The sequence below is a fragment of the Rana temporaria genome, chromosome 1, assembly GCF_905171775.1.
Source record: "Rana temporaria chromosome 1, aRanTem1.1, whole genome shotgun sequence".
Lineage (NCBI taxonomy): Eukaryota > Metazoa > Chordata > Amphibia > Anura > Ranidae > Rana > Rana temporaria.
In genome coordinates this window covers 570,991,711-571,007,082 of record NC_053489.1, presented here as the reverse complement: position 1 = coordinate 571,007,082, position 15,372 = coordinate 570,991,711, and the positions used below count along the sequence as shown (strand labels likewise).

Sequence of the window (15,372 nt, the reverse complement as noted above, 5' to 3'; positions counted from 1 at the left end):
ACCCTTTATTAAGGTTACAGCTTTTATAGCCAAAGTGACATAAACAAATGTCATCACATATGGGTGCATCTGATTGGTTCATTCATGTGGTCTTCTCTTGTTACATGTCTTCCTGGCCACGAGGCTTCGCATTCCAGTTGCCATATTCCCTTTGCTCGGTGGGAGGGGTTGAAAAGGAGATGGTTAGGAGTAGTAGTTAAAAGACATCTGTTTTTCATCTTCACTCCGGGATGACTAACTCTGTCATGACTTTCATTCAAGGAAAATAATATATATATATATATATATATATATATATATATATATACACACACACACATACATTTATATATATATTCAGTTTTGTGTAGTTTTTTATTTTATATTTACAAGTAGCCACATTTTAATAACATATGCAGTCCCTGATGCCTGATTTGCATTGCTGCACAATGATATTTCTTTACATCACCTTTTCACAAAGTAAGTCAAGCTGACTCACTGAGAACAATGCACTCCTATGCCTAGGCTGAGAGATGATGTCATCAGTCTGCTGCAGGAAGAAGACAGCATTTCCTCAGTCCCCACTCTCTCTCAGCTGTCAGGCTGGAACATTGTAATTTTGCAGAATGTTGAGAGGATGCAGCAAGGGTGATCTGTGTCTGACATTTGTGAACACAGCCAGGGATTGCACAGGGACCAGGACTTGATGATTGTGTTATCTTTGAGCTAGCATTTCAGACCAGGAAGCAGAAGCTGACTCTAAGGGCCAGATTCACGTAGAATCGCGGCGGCGTAACGTATCGTATATACGTTACACCGCCGCAAGTTTTCATCACAATTGCCTGATTCACCAAGCACTTGCGTGAAAACTTATGCCGGCGGCCTCCGGCGTAAGCCCGCGTAATTCAAAGGGGCGTGTGCCATTTAAATTAGGCACGCTCCCGTGCCGGACCTACTGCGCATGCTCCGTTTTGAAATTCCCGCCGTGCTTTGCGCAAAGTGACGTCATTTTTTCGAACGGCAACGTGCGTAGCGTACTTTCGTATTCCCGGACTTCTTACGCAAGAAATTTTTTTTTTGAAATTCGACGCGGGAACGACGGCTTTACTTTAACATGGGCTGTGTAAAGTTAGGGCAGGTAAAACGACGACTAACTTTGCGACGGGGAACTATACTAGCAACGACGTAACGAACGCGAAAAGCCGTCGTGGATCGCTGTAAAACCTCATTTGCATACCCGACTCTGGAATACGACGCAAACTCCACCCAGCGGCGGCCGAGGTTCTGCATCCTAAGATCCGACGGTGTAAGACAATTACACCTGTCGGATCTAAGGGCTATCTATGCGTAACTGATTCTATGAATCAGTCGCATAGATACTCTGAGAGATACGACGGCGTTTCAGAAAAACGCCGTCGTATCTCTTCTGTGAATCTGGCCCTAAATGTCTGAACAAAGAAGGCAGTGTCTTTCTGGTTAGTAAAACAGAGGAAGTTGGTGGAGGTACAGTAATGTCTGTATCTCGGAGAGATACTAAATATCTGTCACACACATTAGTTAGCAGGTTCGCACATAACAGTAAACTATTTATTTAATGCTAGTTCCACGTTAAAAACCTTTTGTGAAATTCTTATTTTGTTCTTTCACTTGATGTTGAAGGTGAATGCACAGAATTCTGTATTTTTTTCTGCACCTATTCAAAATGTAAGAACCCAGAGTGATTGCATATGCTGCACATATTTCCAAATAAAATGCATAAAATTGGGAACAAGTCTGAAATTTAATTTTGCATTTCAATAGATATGTATGAGGAACAGCTACCATCAAAATTCTAAAGAAATGCACTATAAAAAGTAAAAATGAGCTCTGATGTGTTCTGTCATTTAAAAAATACGACCCACACTAAAGGAGGCTGTGGTTTTAAATGTTATCATTCCTCACAATATGAGTCTTGGGTAGAAGTTAATTTGGCTCTCCTGCATACCACTACAAGGAGTGCTTTAATATGCAATGAAGGCATAGCATGATAGGAGAATGGGGGAAACGGAAGCTGAAAACTGCTAGACTTTATGCGGAATGTTAGATAAGGAAAAAATTTAAAAAATATACCTACTGTTCAACATATGTGGTCTGCAGAATCACCTCTGCTGGGCAGATGTGAAGATAAAAAGTACTCTAAGGAAAATGAAAGCACTCAAGTCTGGCTTTATGTTTTGCTTTCCCAAGTCCCCCCTCCATCAACATGCTAATTACAAATGTTTTAATTATACCTTACCATTTTCATTACATACCTTATCCTAGACCTAGTGATGTCATCACATGGTCTCTGTTTCTCTATGTCATGCAGGTAGACCATGCTTTTCATAAATTCCTGAAAACTTCACAGCACCCATCTCAACAGCTTGATAAGTGAGTGTCAGTTTGAAAGAGTGGTAGTTCTTATGCAGCATACACACGACCGTTTTTCGGGTTCTAAAAAGTGAATTTTTTTTTAATGTCATTAAAAACTATCGTGTGTGGGCTCCAGAGCATTTTTAATGATCTAAAAAATGGGCATTAAAAATTTCGAACATGCTCTATTTTTTCACAACGTTTTTAAAGTTGTAAAAAATGGTCGTGTGTGGACTTTAACGACGTGAAAAAAACACGCATGCTCAGAAGCAAGTTATGAGACAGGAGCGCTCGTTCTGGTAAAACTAGCGTTCGTAATGGAGTAAGCACATTCATCACGCAGTAACAGACTGAAAAGCGCAAATCGTCTTTTAATAACACAAAATCAGCAAAAGCAGCCCCAAGGGTGGCGCCATCCGAATGGAACTTCCCCTTTATAGTGCCGTCGTACGTGTTGTACGTCACCGTAATTTGTTAGAGCATTTTTTTTCACGATCGTGTGTAGCAAGGCCGTTTAAATGATCGGGTTTTTTAGACCCTTAAAAACGTCATTTTTTAGAACCCGAAAAACGGTCTTGTGTACGTGGGATTAGGCCCCTTTCACAGGGGCCAGATACTTTTTTTTCTCAGCAGAGTGGAATGGGTAGATGACAGGTCTGTGTCTGCTGTGCTTATGCAGAGAGGACACAGCCCGCTCGGCTCTACAGACAGTTGGATGTAAACGGACCGGCTTTCTGTGTACACCCGGGGCAGACAGAGGGGAACAGATTGCCTTCCATTTGTTTTTGCCAGATTGGTTCAGATTGGAGGTAAGCGGGTATAAACAGACACAAGTCCATTTACATCCATGGCTCCATAGAGGAGCAACGCTCTTCCTATTGTAGCGAAAGCCAACCTTGGAGACTGGAGGTATGGGAAGGTGCACAGTGTTACTTTTCTTTTTTTTTCTGAAAAGGTAAACTTACAGTATAAAGTGTATTTCCACTTTTTCAGTTGAATTGGATTTATTCTATTGATAGATTCAGTAATGCCAAATCAGGGGATGGAAAAATGTAGAAGCCTGCAATTCTGGATATCAGGGAGAACACACCATTTCAGAAGCTTCGCAGACTTCTACATTCCCATAGGACTTGTATTAGGTTGCCCACATCTCCAAACTGTATGGTGTGAGATAGCTACTATATAATATGTTTAAGTCATTTTCCCAATGATTCACACATCTAGAGTTGGAAGGTAGGAGAGAAAGCTTTTTGCCAGGAAGCTGGGTCATAGACTTTATGAAGATCTTTTTCCCAGAAAAGTACAGTGGAATTTGGATTGTGAGTAACACGGTTAACCAGCGTTTCGCAATACAAGCACTGTATTTTTTTAAATCGTAACTTGGTTTGCAAGTGTTGTCTCGCAAAACGAGCATGATTCAGGCCAAAGTGGTGTGCAGTACCGCGTTTTACCTGAGGTGGGGGGCGCCGGAGCCGATCGGCACCATTTGGAAATGCATGGAAATTCCAGAGGACAGCTCGGCTGACCTCAGCAAATCTCGGGAACTACCGTATTTATCGGTGTATAACACACACAGGTGTATAACACGCACCCTAACTTTAAGAGGGAAGTTTCAGGAAAATAACTTCCCATAGCCCCCTGCGTATAACATGCAGGCACAGTTTACCCTCTATTTTCAGGTAAAAAAGTGAGTGTTATACGCCAATAAATACAGTAAGTCTTTCCGAGGTTTGCCAAGGTCAGCCGAGGTGTCCTCAGGCCTTTTCGGCCATTTTCGAGGCTCTCCGGCGCCCCCCACCTCTGGCCGCATGCGTTATTGCATGCTATTGAAGTCAATGCGGAACAAATTATTTTCGTTTCCATTGACTTCAAACTCGCTTTGATATGCAAGTACTTTGGATTACGAGCATTCTCCTGGAACAGATTATGCTCGTAATCAGAGGTTTCATTGTATACAGGCTGATTTAGTGAATTGATACTGGTATTGCAGGAGTGAATATAATTTAGATATCCCTCCTTTTTTGTATGGACGGACCTGTAATTCTCTCCAAATTTTTTTATCAGGTTCTACATAGTTTAAGGAATGTTTACCCAAGATGTAACGTATCTGCAAAGAGAAAAATGTGTTGCCTCCTTTCCTGTCTAAAACTATATCCTTTACAAATAGCACCCCCCCCTTGAACCCTGCTATGTAAACGCAAATGGGGGAGAAGATAATCCAGTACATTTGTAGGGGTGGATAGGCCAGCTTTTAAGCCGGTCTGTTGACAGTTGTATTGGTAAGATTTCCATGCTTGAACTGAAGCATGGATTGCTGGGACATCTGGCATTTTCACTGGAAGACCAGTTAGTGTATCCAGGAGCAAGGAAGGAAGGTCTCTTCCGTTATACCATGACTCTTTCTATCTCTCCCCAGAGTTGGTCTGAGGGATTATCAATTTTCAATTTTTTTTTAGCTGTATACTTTTTGCTATTACCATAATTACCAAATGTTTTTTTTTTAAATCCTATCAATAATATACTGGCCCTGACCTTTGGCCCCGACATTGACCTTTGAACATTGCCTTGACCCTAACACTAACCCTGTCATTGGCCTAGATCTAACCTTGATCTAGCTATGTTTTTCTTTATTTTTAAAAAAATATATATTATTTTTTCCACACTTTGGTTTGTTTACAGCTTCCTCTCTATTCAGAAGAGGAAGTAAACACTGGGGCGGGTTGCACAGTGACTGATCACTGTGATAGCCAATCAGAGGCTACCACAAATATCAGCTGAATGGAAACCAGGAGGCGGTTGTTAGTACTAGATGCTCAGTGAGAGCCTGGTCTCTGTGCTGGCAGGCGGCAGCGTGCTGTGAGAGGTACGCATATCTGCAAACCCACTGAAAAAAAGTCCAGTTCAGTGGGACCACACATATACATAACATTGGCAGGAAGGGGTTAATATTGCATACCTACAACAATAATTAGTACAACTAAAGATTTAGGCCTAGGATGAATTAGATTAGCAATTGGACAACATGGTCTACCCAATCAGACCCTCCACTCAGACTTTTGTGCAGCAGAATACAAGACGTAAATCTATGCTAATATGCTATTTATGCTGATACCGGCTTGACTTAATTACCTGATTCCTGACATGGCAAATATAACTTTGAACAGGATCTACTGTAATGCCACCACAATAGACTGATGAAATACTCATATGGATGACTTTAGAGGTGAAAGAAAAATTTTGCTAAATAATTCTTAAAGTATACTTTATCAATAAAGATATTTGGGAAGGGTTATGGATCCCAGACAGGAAATTTGCAGAGCTGCTTATCTGATGACCTATAGAGGATATGCAAAGGGCTTTCAGGGAGATCGAGCGACAGAACCTTAGCTCAAGAGAGAGCATCTTGTTGGCAGTGCTGGGACAAGGCCATCCAGTGCCCAGGGCAAAGATGCAAAACTGTGCCCCCCTCCTTTAGGTTTAGGGTCAGGGTGCCCACATCCCTGCAATAAATTATTGTGTCCAGGGCAGCCGCCTGTCCTTCCCACCACTTTGTCTTGGCCCTGCTTGTTGGAAGACTCAGTGATCGAGATAATGATCCATTATGTGGGGAGCGATGAAGATGATGATTGATCGAGATAGCATATGAGATGGTGAGTGATCAATGGAGTGTCCTCATCATCATCTGATGATGATGATGATGAAGTGTCTTCCCTTTCCTTTCTGAACTTTCCCTTTTTATTTCCAAAATTCCTTTTTCTAGGGACTAGCCTGGAGGGTGTATTTAGGAATATTTACCCACATCTGATAAGAAGGTACTTCTGTAGGTTAAATGAATGTGTGTTTAAGCGTTGACTGTATCTGTCCATCAAATGTACACATGCTCGGAATTTCCGACAACAAATGTTCGATGGGAGATTTTTGACGGAAATTCCAACAGTGTGTAGGCCCCATCGGACATTTTCTGTCAAAATTTACGACAACAAAAATTTGAGAGCTGGTTCTCAAATTTTCCGACAACAAAAACTGTCTTGTAAATTCCGAGCGTGTGTAGCCAATTCTGACACACAAAATTCCACGCATGCTCTGAATCAAGTACGAGACGGAAGTGCTCTGTCTGGTAAAACTAGCATTCATAATGGAGATAGCACATTTGTCACGCTGTATCGGACTGAAAAGCACAAAGCTTACAAAAACGAATTGTCTCTCACCAAACTTCTACTAACACAAGATTAGCAGAAGGAGTCCAAAGGGTAGTGCAATTGGTATGGAACTTCCATTTTATTGTGCCGTTGTACGTTCTGTACGTGACCACATTCTTGACGTTCACAATTTCCGACAACATTTGTGCGACTGTGTGTATGCAAGACAAGTTTGAGCCAACATCCATCGAAAAATTATCCACGGATTTGTTGCTGGAATGTTCGATCTTGTGTACACGGCATAAGACTAGAATTCCTATTTAAGGTCCTTTGGAAATAGAATTGGATTTTCAAGATAATTTATCTATTTTTCCTTGCTATTCATGCTGTGACCATTAGGGGCGTTTTTGTTCAGCCGTATGGACACTCAAGGGCTTTAGTTTTGAATGCCCATTTTGCTGTTCTTGCGCATCACTGTCGCCATTGATTTTTCATCTGTGACTGTCCCTGTGTGCCCTCTTCCCCCTCTCTTGTCGGGGCTCTTTGGTTTGGAGCCCCGACACACCTATCTTGGTGCTCTGATGGGCGACGCTTTATGGCATCAAGGATCCACGTCAATCGACGCTGTAAGGATCCTGGGGTTTGTAGGCTACGTGGACTCAGTCTGCATTGACGCATGCGCACGAACGCCCTGTTATGTCCACGCACGCCCAATGATGTCAGACACGTGCGGGGGGGGGGAGATTTAAGGAGCCAGTCTTGTCCGTCTTTTTTGCTGCACTGAAACACGGGGACAGCCTCTCCAAATCCATTCCATGCTCAGGTATTAACCTCATGCTATTTCCTATTTAGTATAGCGCTGTCAGCTTCTTTTTTTCTTCATCTTTATCTGACCGTGGCTACCTAGCCTTGTGCTATTTCTTAGCTTGGATACAATATATACTGTGACAGGAAGTCAGGTAAATCTGTGGGTGTTGTCACAGTCGGGACATACATTTCTGCCTTGTTAGACAATACACCAATCATTATTAGGCGTCGGCTGCCAGAAATAGCCAGGAAGGCTAAGGGCCGTTGGAAGACTCCAGCTGTTCAGAGTGAGGCAATTAAAGGCCTCTATAAAGTAGCTCAGAGGATAACCACTAATGAGCTGCATGCTGAGGCTTTCTGTGTGAAAAAGCCCAGTGCTGAAGGTCTCCTAGAGAGGTGAGGAGACCATTGATTTTTCTGTGTTAAAAAAAACCCAGTGCTGAAGGTCTCCTGGAGAGGTGAGGAGACCATTGATTTTGTGATAAAAATGAAAAGACTATTGTTTGTGCTGTATGAGCAGCACTGTCTATCCAGCGGTAGGCTGTGTTAGACTTCATAGATAGGTTCCTGTGTGGAAGGTAGACGCCCAACGTGGCTAGGATTTATTTTATGTTTGGTTTTGTTTATGCTGTTTGGATGCTTGCAATTGTTTTCCAGCAAGATGGAAAAATAAACTAGAAACTTTGTTTTCAACCGTCTTTGACTGCCAGTCTGTATAAATTCAGTGTGTGGTGAACCCATCCAAGGGGTCACACACCCCCCGCTACCGAGCTAACCCCTCACAATACTTACTATTTTTTTCTTGACAAGTAACTAATTAATTTGCTTAATGGAACTACATGGCATGATCTGTCTGTTTCATCATACCCAAATATATCAACAATGTTTGAATATTTCTTTTTTTTCTATTTTACTCCCTTATGTGCCTTTCCTTATATTGTAAAGCTGGATGATTAGATACACTCCATCCCTGCGTGTGAACCGCCAGATCTGGATTTTCTGGCTGTCTCCGTAGGTGTCCACAAACTATCAAACATAGTAAGTGTGGATCTCTCACAAATATACATCTGAATAATAACCTTTGGAACACAATACTCATTAGGTGCTATGTGTTCCCTACAGCTGGGTCAACCTTTCTCCTCCTATGGCTGAGCCTCTGCCCCTACACGGCTTCAATACCTTGGATTAGGGTCCCACACCCAATTTGGGCATGGAACACATTGGTGTCCTAATTATTGGCAGGACTAGAGATTGTTTTCTCCCCATCTGGGGCGGCAGGTCAGCATTCGTCTTCTTTATGAAAGCAAACAATTTGGGTTTAAATACCTAAATATATATTATTGTATGTGGTTTTGTCTTACATGCTATGTTTTTTTATCGTTGTTAGAGCTGGCTACCCACTACTGGTCTTAGTCCAACCCCTGAGGAAGCCTGTACTAGGCAAAATATATTGGGTGACACCACCCTAATTGACCAGCTATGCACTTCTATTGGGACCTCCAGCAACCCTAAAATTCTATGTTTGATATACTACATATGTTTTTAAGTTGTGTGTCATGCGATGTATAATTTCTCATGATATTTTAATAAATTATTAAAATGTATTTGTTATACTTAGAATTTATTTAATTTAGCACCGTTATAATCCCATTACCCTCTCTGTTCTCACTTATTACTTTACGGGATGAGGTGCGCTCTACATAATTGAAACTAATTGGATCCTCTCTATCTCTCTGCTTATACAGACTGCACTATATACTCTGAATTGTATGAACTGCACTAAATATGCTGAACTTTATTATATATACTATACAGACCACACTATATACTCTAAACTGTATATATATATATATATATATATATATATATATATATATATATATATATACTACACGGACTGCACTATATACTCTGAAATGTATTATATATACTACACAGACTGCCCTATACTTACGTTTGACTCGAACATCCAGACAATCCCTACAGTTTACACAGTAGAGGAAAACTATCCAGAAGCAGAGAAATTAAACTAGCAAGGCTATGCCTCCATTACAAGAGACAAAGAGCACAGTGTGTGGCTTTATTACAAGAAATAAAATACTGAAGATGACACAGCAATGTAAAACTGGCCAGCAGCAGGAAAACAATTTTAATTGCAAAGGTGGGCTCAAATGACAAAAAGCATAGACTGGGGTTTTACTCCAAAAATAAAATACTATAGAGGATACAGTAGTGTAAAATTGGACATCAGCCTGGCAGTTTTTAATTAGGGATAATAGCCCTAACCAGTGTATGCCTAATGTAGAGCCTGACAATTTAAAAGCTACAGTAGCTAGAAATAGTCTTGTTGCCGACAGATATTGGTCCTTAACCACTTAAGGACTGTGTTGCACCGATATACGTCGGCAGAATGGCAAGACTGGGCAAAGTGACGTATATTTACGTCACTTTGAATTTCACACCATGCGGGCGCATGAGCCCCTGCCGTGAGCTCCGTGACCATGCCCGTGGAACCCGCGGACTCAATGTCCGCCAGTGTCCCACGATCGGGTCACAGAGCTGCAGAATGGGGAGAGGCCAGTGTAAACAAGGCATCTCCCCGTTCTGCCTAGTGACACTGGTCGTCTGCTCCCTCTCATTTGGAGCAGCGATCAGTGACATTTCACTCGTAGCCACATTCCCTAACAATTAGAATCACTCCCTAGGACACACTTAACCCCTTCCTAGCCCCCTAGTGGTTAACTCCTTCACTGCCAGTCACATTTATACAGTAATCAGTGCATTTTTATAGCACTGATGCTGTGTAAATGTGAATGGCCCCAAAATAGAGTTAAAAGTGTTCGATATGTCCGCCATAATGTCGCAGTCATGATAAAATCGCTGATCGCTGACATTACTAGTAAAAAAAATATATTAATAAAAATGCCATAAAACTATCCCCTATTTTGTAGACGCTATAACTTTTGCGCAAACCAATCAATAAACGCTTATTGCAATTTTTTTACCAAAAATATGTAGAAGAATACATATCGGCCTAAACTGAGGAAAATAAAAATTATATATATTTTGGGGGATATTTATTATAGCAAAATTAAAAAATATAGCTTTTTTTCAAAATTTTCGCTCTATTTTTGTTTATAGTGCAAAAAATAAAAACCACAGAGGTGATAAAATACCACCAAAAGAAAGCTCTATTTGTGGGAAAAAAAGGATGTCAATTTTGTTTGGGAGCCACATCGCATGACAACGCAATTGTTAGTTAAAATGACGCAGTGCTGAATCGCAAAAAGTGGTCTGGTCATTTGGCAGCCAAATGGTCCGGGGCTGAAGTGGTTAAAAGGATTTTTGAGTGAACAGATCTGTGCACACATGAATGAATGCACACCGCAAACCAGGAAGTCAGTGAGAATAACGATTCAGGAGTGACAGAGGTGAATAAAACAGCTCGATTTCAACAGGTATCAAACTAGTTATAATGCAAAACATTACTTTTTACTTATCAGCTACTGTCAGACTTTAATTTAAGAGGAAAATATTTTTGTCTTTACAACCCCTTTAACAGCTGGTGATATTAAAATAAAGATCCTCATTTTGGCACTTTGAGGAGAATTAATTAAGGGTGTACTATAAATGTGTTTAAATGTAAAATCTCTAAATGATGAAACAAAATGTCAATGATGCCTCATGCCTCAGCTTCCAGCCTGAACCCGTGGTTCATTTAAATTGTTATGGATATAAAGATCTGGTATCAATACACTTGAGATTGTCAAGCCAGTTAATAAGCTGAACGCCCCTGAAAGCAATCCAATTCCTTGGTCTTCGAATCACCTGAGTTCAAGTCTGTGAGTTGCATGGAAACAGGACAACCAAGTGGGAGATATCCAGACAGGCAAAAATACTCCTAGAGCAAGATTGATCTCTGCAAAAGGGGTCCAGCATATCTGGTAAGAGGCCATCTTTTACCTTATGAGACATCCTATCTTCAAACATGTGTGATTGTTTTCAAGCGGAACATATCAGACATCTAACTTGCAATGCTCAGTGATTGAAAGCAAAGGAGACATATGCAGGAGATTACTTGAATGAGATTCCACATATGCTGCATCTATTCACTATATAAACTTTGTGTGTTAAAAATAAGAGTCACAAAAGGCACATTTTTATTTTTTTATAAGTTTATTGAATGTTTATTTGTTTTGTCATATAAATGTAACTAAAGATCTCTCCAAAGTAAGATGAAATCCCCTCTTAGGACAGTTGTCTCGGCCACAGTTGTTCTTATTGGATGTTTTCTCTTCACTACCTGTTCCTGTGACAACTCTAAACTTTGGATTTACAACCACTTTCTGTACTCGAGAGAATGGTTATCAGGACAAATACTGAGGGTATATCCAGCAAGAACACAGATTGCTTTAAAACCTGACAAGGGTTTTTTTTTACCTTTCCACACCTCAATCCAATCCAGAACTAAGACAAAAGTCTAAAATACATCATACGTACAGGCACTTCTGAAACCTCTGGTTAAAACAATAAATTAATTACCGTAAAAAGTATTCATACCCCTTTAAATTTTACATATTTTGTCATGCCTACACCCCAGTCTCAATTCTTTTGCAGACTCTTTTGTAGGTTTTCTTCTAAGATTGTCCTGAATTTGGCTTCATCCATCTTCCCATCAACACTGACCAGCTTCCCTGACCTGCTGAAGAAAAGCATCTCCACAACATGATGCTGCCACCACCATGTTTCACGGTGGGGATGGTGTGTTCAGGGTGATGTGCAGTGTTCGTTTTCTGCCACACATAGCGTTAAAAACAAAAGTAAAATTTGCGTCTCATCTGACCAGAGCACCTTCTTCCACATGTTTGCTGTGTCCCCCACATGGCTTCTCACAAACTTCAAACGGGACTTCTTATGGATTTCTTTTAGGAATGTCTTTCTTCTTGTCACTCTTCCATAAAGGCCAGATTTGTGGAGTGCACAACTAATAGTTGTCCTGTGGACAGATTCTCCCACCTGAGCTGTGGATCTCTGCAGCTCCTCCATAGTTACCATGGGCCTCTTGGCTGCTTCTCTGATTAATGCTCTCCTTGCCCGGCCTGTCAATTTAGGTGAATGGCCATGTCTTGGTAGGTTTTCAGTTGTGCCGTACTCTTTATATTTTCAGATGATGGATTGAACAGTGCTCTGTGAGATGTTCAAAGCTTGGGATATTTTTTTATCACCTAACCCTGCTTTAAACTTCTCCACAATTTTATCACTGACTGTCTGGTGTGTTCTTCGGCCTTCATAATGCTGTTTGTTCACTAAGGCAGTGTTTCCCAACTCCAGTCCTCAAGGCACACCAACAGGTCATGTTTTCAGGATTTCCCTCAGATGAAACGGCTGTGGTAATTACTAAGGCAGTGAAACTGATCAAATCACCTGTGCAAAATAATGGAAAGCCTGAAAACATGACCTGTTGGTGTGCCTTGAGGACTGGAGTTGGGAAACACTGCACTAAGGTTCTCTAACTAACCTCTGAGGGCTTCACATAACAGCTGTTTTTATACTGAGATTAAATTACACACAGGTGGACTCTATTTACTAATTTGGTGACTTCTGAAGACAATTGGTTCCACTAGATTTTAATTAGGGGTATCAGAGTAAAGGGGACTGAATACAAATGCACACCACACTTTTCACATATTTATTTGTAAAAAATGTTGAAAACCTTTTATCATTTTACTTCCACTTCATAATTATGTGCCACTTTGTGTTGGTCTATCACATAAAATCCCAATAAAATACATTTACGTTTTTCGGTTGTAACATGACAAGATGTGGAAAATTTCAAGGGGTATGAATACTTTTCAAGGCACTGTATATGTGTGTGTGTATATGTATGTATATGTATGTATATGTGTATATATATATATGTATGTATATGTATGTATGTATATATATGTATGTATGTATGTATATATATATATATATATATATATAATGTTGTAACATTTTTATTACTCTGCAACCTGAACATATTGCTAAGCATATGGAAATAAAACCACGTACATTTCTAGACAGGTGTAAATGTGGATATGGGATGATTTAAATAGATGTGTACATTATATTTCTGCACCAACAGATGAAAGTTGTCAGATGCTATGAACATACTTATACATCAGTATAAAGTTGCCGTGTAAGCATAGCACTATTATTTTTAAAGTATAGCTTCTTACTGTTAGCAGTGCTTCGACTATTTTTATCCACATTGTTTTCCATTAAAAAGTGTTGCTTGATATAATTCATCTTTAATTTTTTTTCTGTTTCCTTTGGGGTTCTATTCCAGTACCTGCTATGCCAGTCTGATTGTCATTGTGACAGTGATTTATCAAATACATTAAATCTGCTATATCTCTTGCTGGCATAGCTTATTTTTCAAATATTAAATCTTTCTTGTGTCCCCTCTAGCCTGCCCTGGCCTTCTTAATGTAGCTTCATATTGCTTTAAAAATGAATTGTGACTTTATTATGGAGGTTATTTCCGGAAACAAAATATGAGCCTGTTATATGTGTTGAAACACTTATGTAGGTAAAACACACACAGTACTAAGTTAGTAAGTAACCCAACTGTTGGTGACAAAATATGCCATCAGTTGCTTTAATAAGAAAATACTGTAACATGTACAAAGCACAACTTCAGACTGGCTAAAAAAAAAAGATTTTTTCAAAAGATAGGATTTAGTGCCACAATATTTTCTGTTTTTCAACTGTGACTGTAGTGACTTAGCGACCAGGTGGGGAACCACAGCATGCAGCAGAGAACCAAATAGCTTTGGGAAGTTTATGAAATGCTGGTGATTTTTCAGTAGCATAGCTTGTCAAGAAAGCAAAGAGCTAAGGGCATGGGCAGAAGGGACTGAAAAGTTTCTGCAGAGTTGCTTTATAAGATACGTGCACTTATCATACCTGAGCTGCCTGCTAGGCTCATTGCCATATCTGGAGAGCTGCAAAGAGGTAAATAAAATAGTTTTTCATTAACCGTTTGCGAACCCCCCTAAGTACATATACTGTCTGGGGCAGGGCAACGGCTCTGTTCCAGATCACATGCCTAGTATGCGATCTGGCACTTCCCGGCCTTGCGCTCACCCGGAAGTGACGTAATGTGCAATCCGCCTGACGCACGTTTCGTAATGACGTCTTCTGAGGCGTCAAGACGTCATTACGAAACGAGCGTCAGGCGGAGTTGCGCATTACGCCACTTCCGGGTGAGCGCGAGGTGAAACGCAGCTGGAGCGCACGCTGCAATCCCCTCTAGAGGTGCTTATTACTGTTACCTGGCTAGCTATATTCTTTATGAGCCTCGCTCGCAATAGCTTTAGCTTTTAAACACTGTTTAACGTTGTTTTTGTTTTTGTTTGTCCACCACTGAGCTGTATTGTATTGCACATAGAAATGGTTGGGGACTTTGAATAAGGCATGTAGACTGCCGCACCAGCACATGCCTCCATCCCCGAAATTGGAACAAGAAAAGAAGTTTGGGACTTTGAATGAGATGCGATTTGATGCAAACAGTAGTAAAGTAATAAATGCGTAATAACCAAGCTCAAACTTACCACCCAAACAGCAAGCCACCTTCAGCTGTCTAACTGTATGTTAAAAACAGAGGATTGGTTGCACACATTTGCAAATGCATGGATAAGCTACAGGCCACTCCACGGCTCTCTGCGTTTCTGTAGTCCTAACTAAACTGATATAGTTTCCTCAATAGGAGGCATACAAATACTAATGAGTAGATGGAGGACAGGTGACTGGGAGTATGTGTCCCCGCCTCCACCTAAGAATGGTATGGTAGTGAGAAGCATTGGTAAAGACGCATTGGGGTAAATATATAAAAAAATATCAAAATCGCATCTCCATCCCTGTAATATGACATAGAAATGGTTGGGGACTTTGAATGAGGCATGTAGACTGCCGCACCAGCACATGCCTCCATCCCCGAAATTGGAACAAGAAAAGAAGTTTGGGACTTTGAATGAGATGCGATTTGATGCAAACAGTAGTAAAGTAATAA

The 15,372-nt window shown here is 40.6% G+C and overlaps 1 long non-coding RNA gene across 1 annotated transcript; it reads left to right on the top strand.

Annotated features, from left to right (window-relative positions):
- The first annotated feature begins 8,087 nt into the window (after positions 1-8,087).
- Positions 8,088-8,920, top strand: LOC120925011. The gene is made up of 2 exons (XR_005746518.1): positions 8,088-8,354; positions 8,439-8,920. It is a non-coding gene; the product is annotated as an uncharacterized LOC120925011 (long non-coding RNA).
- Positions 8,921-15,372: the final 6,452 nt, after the last annotated feature.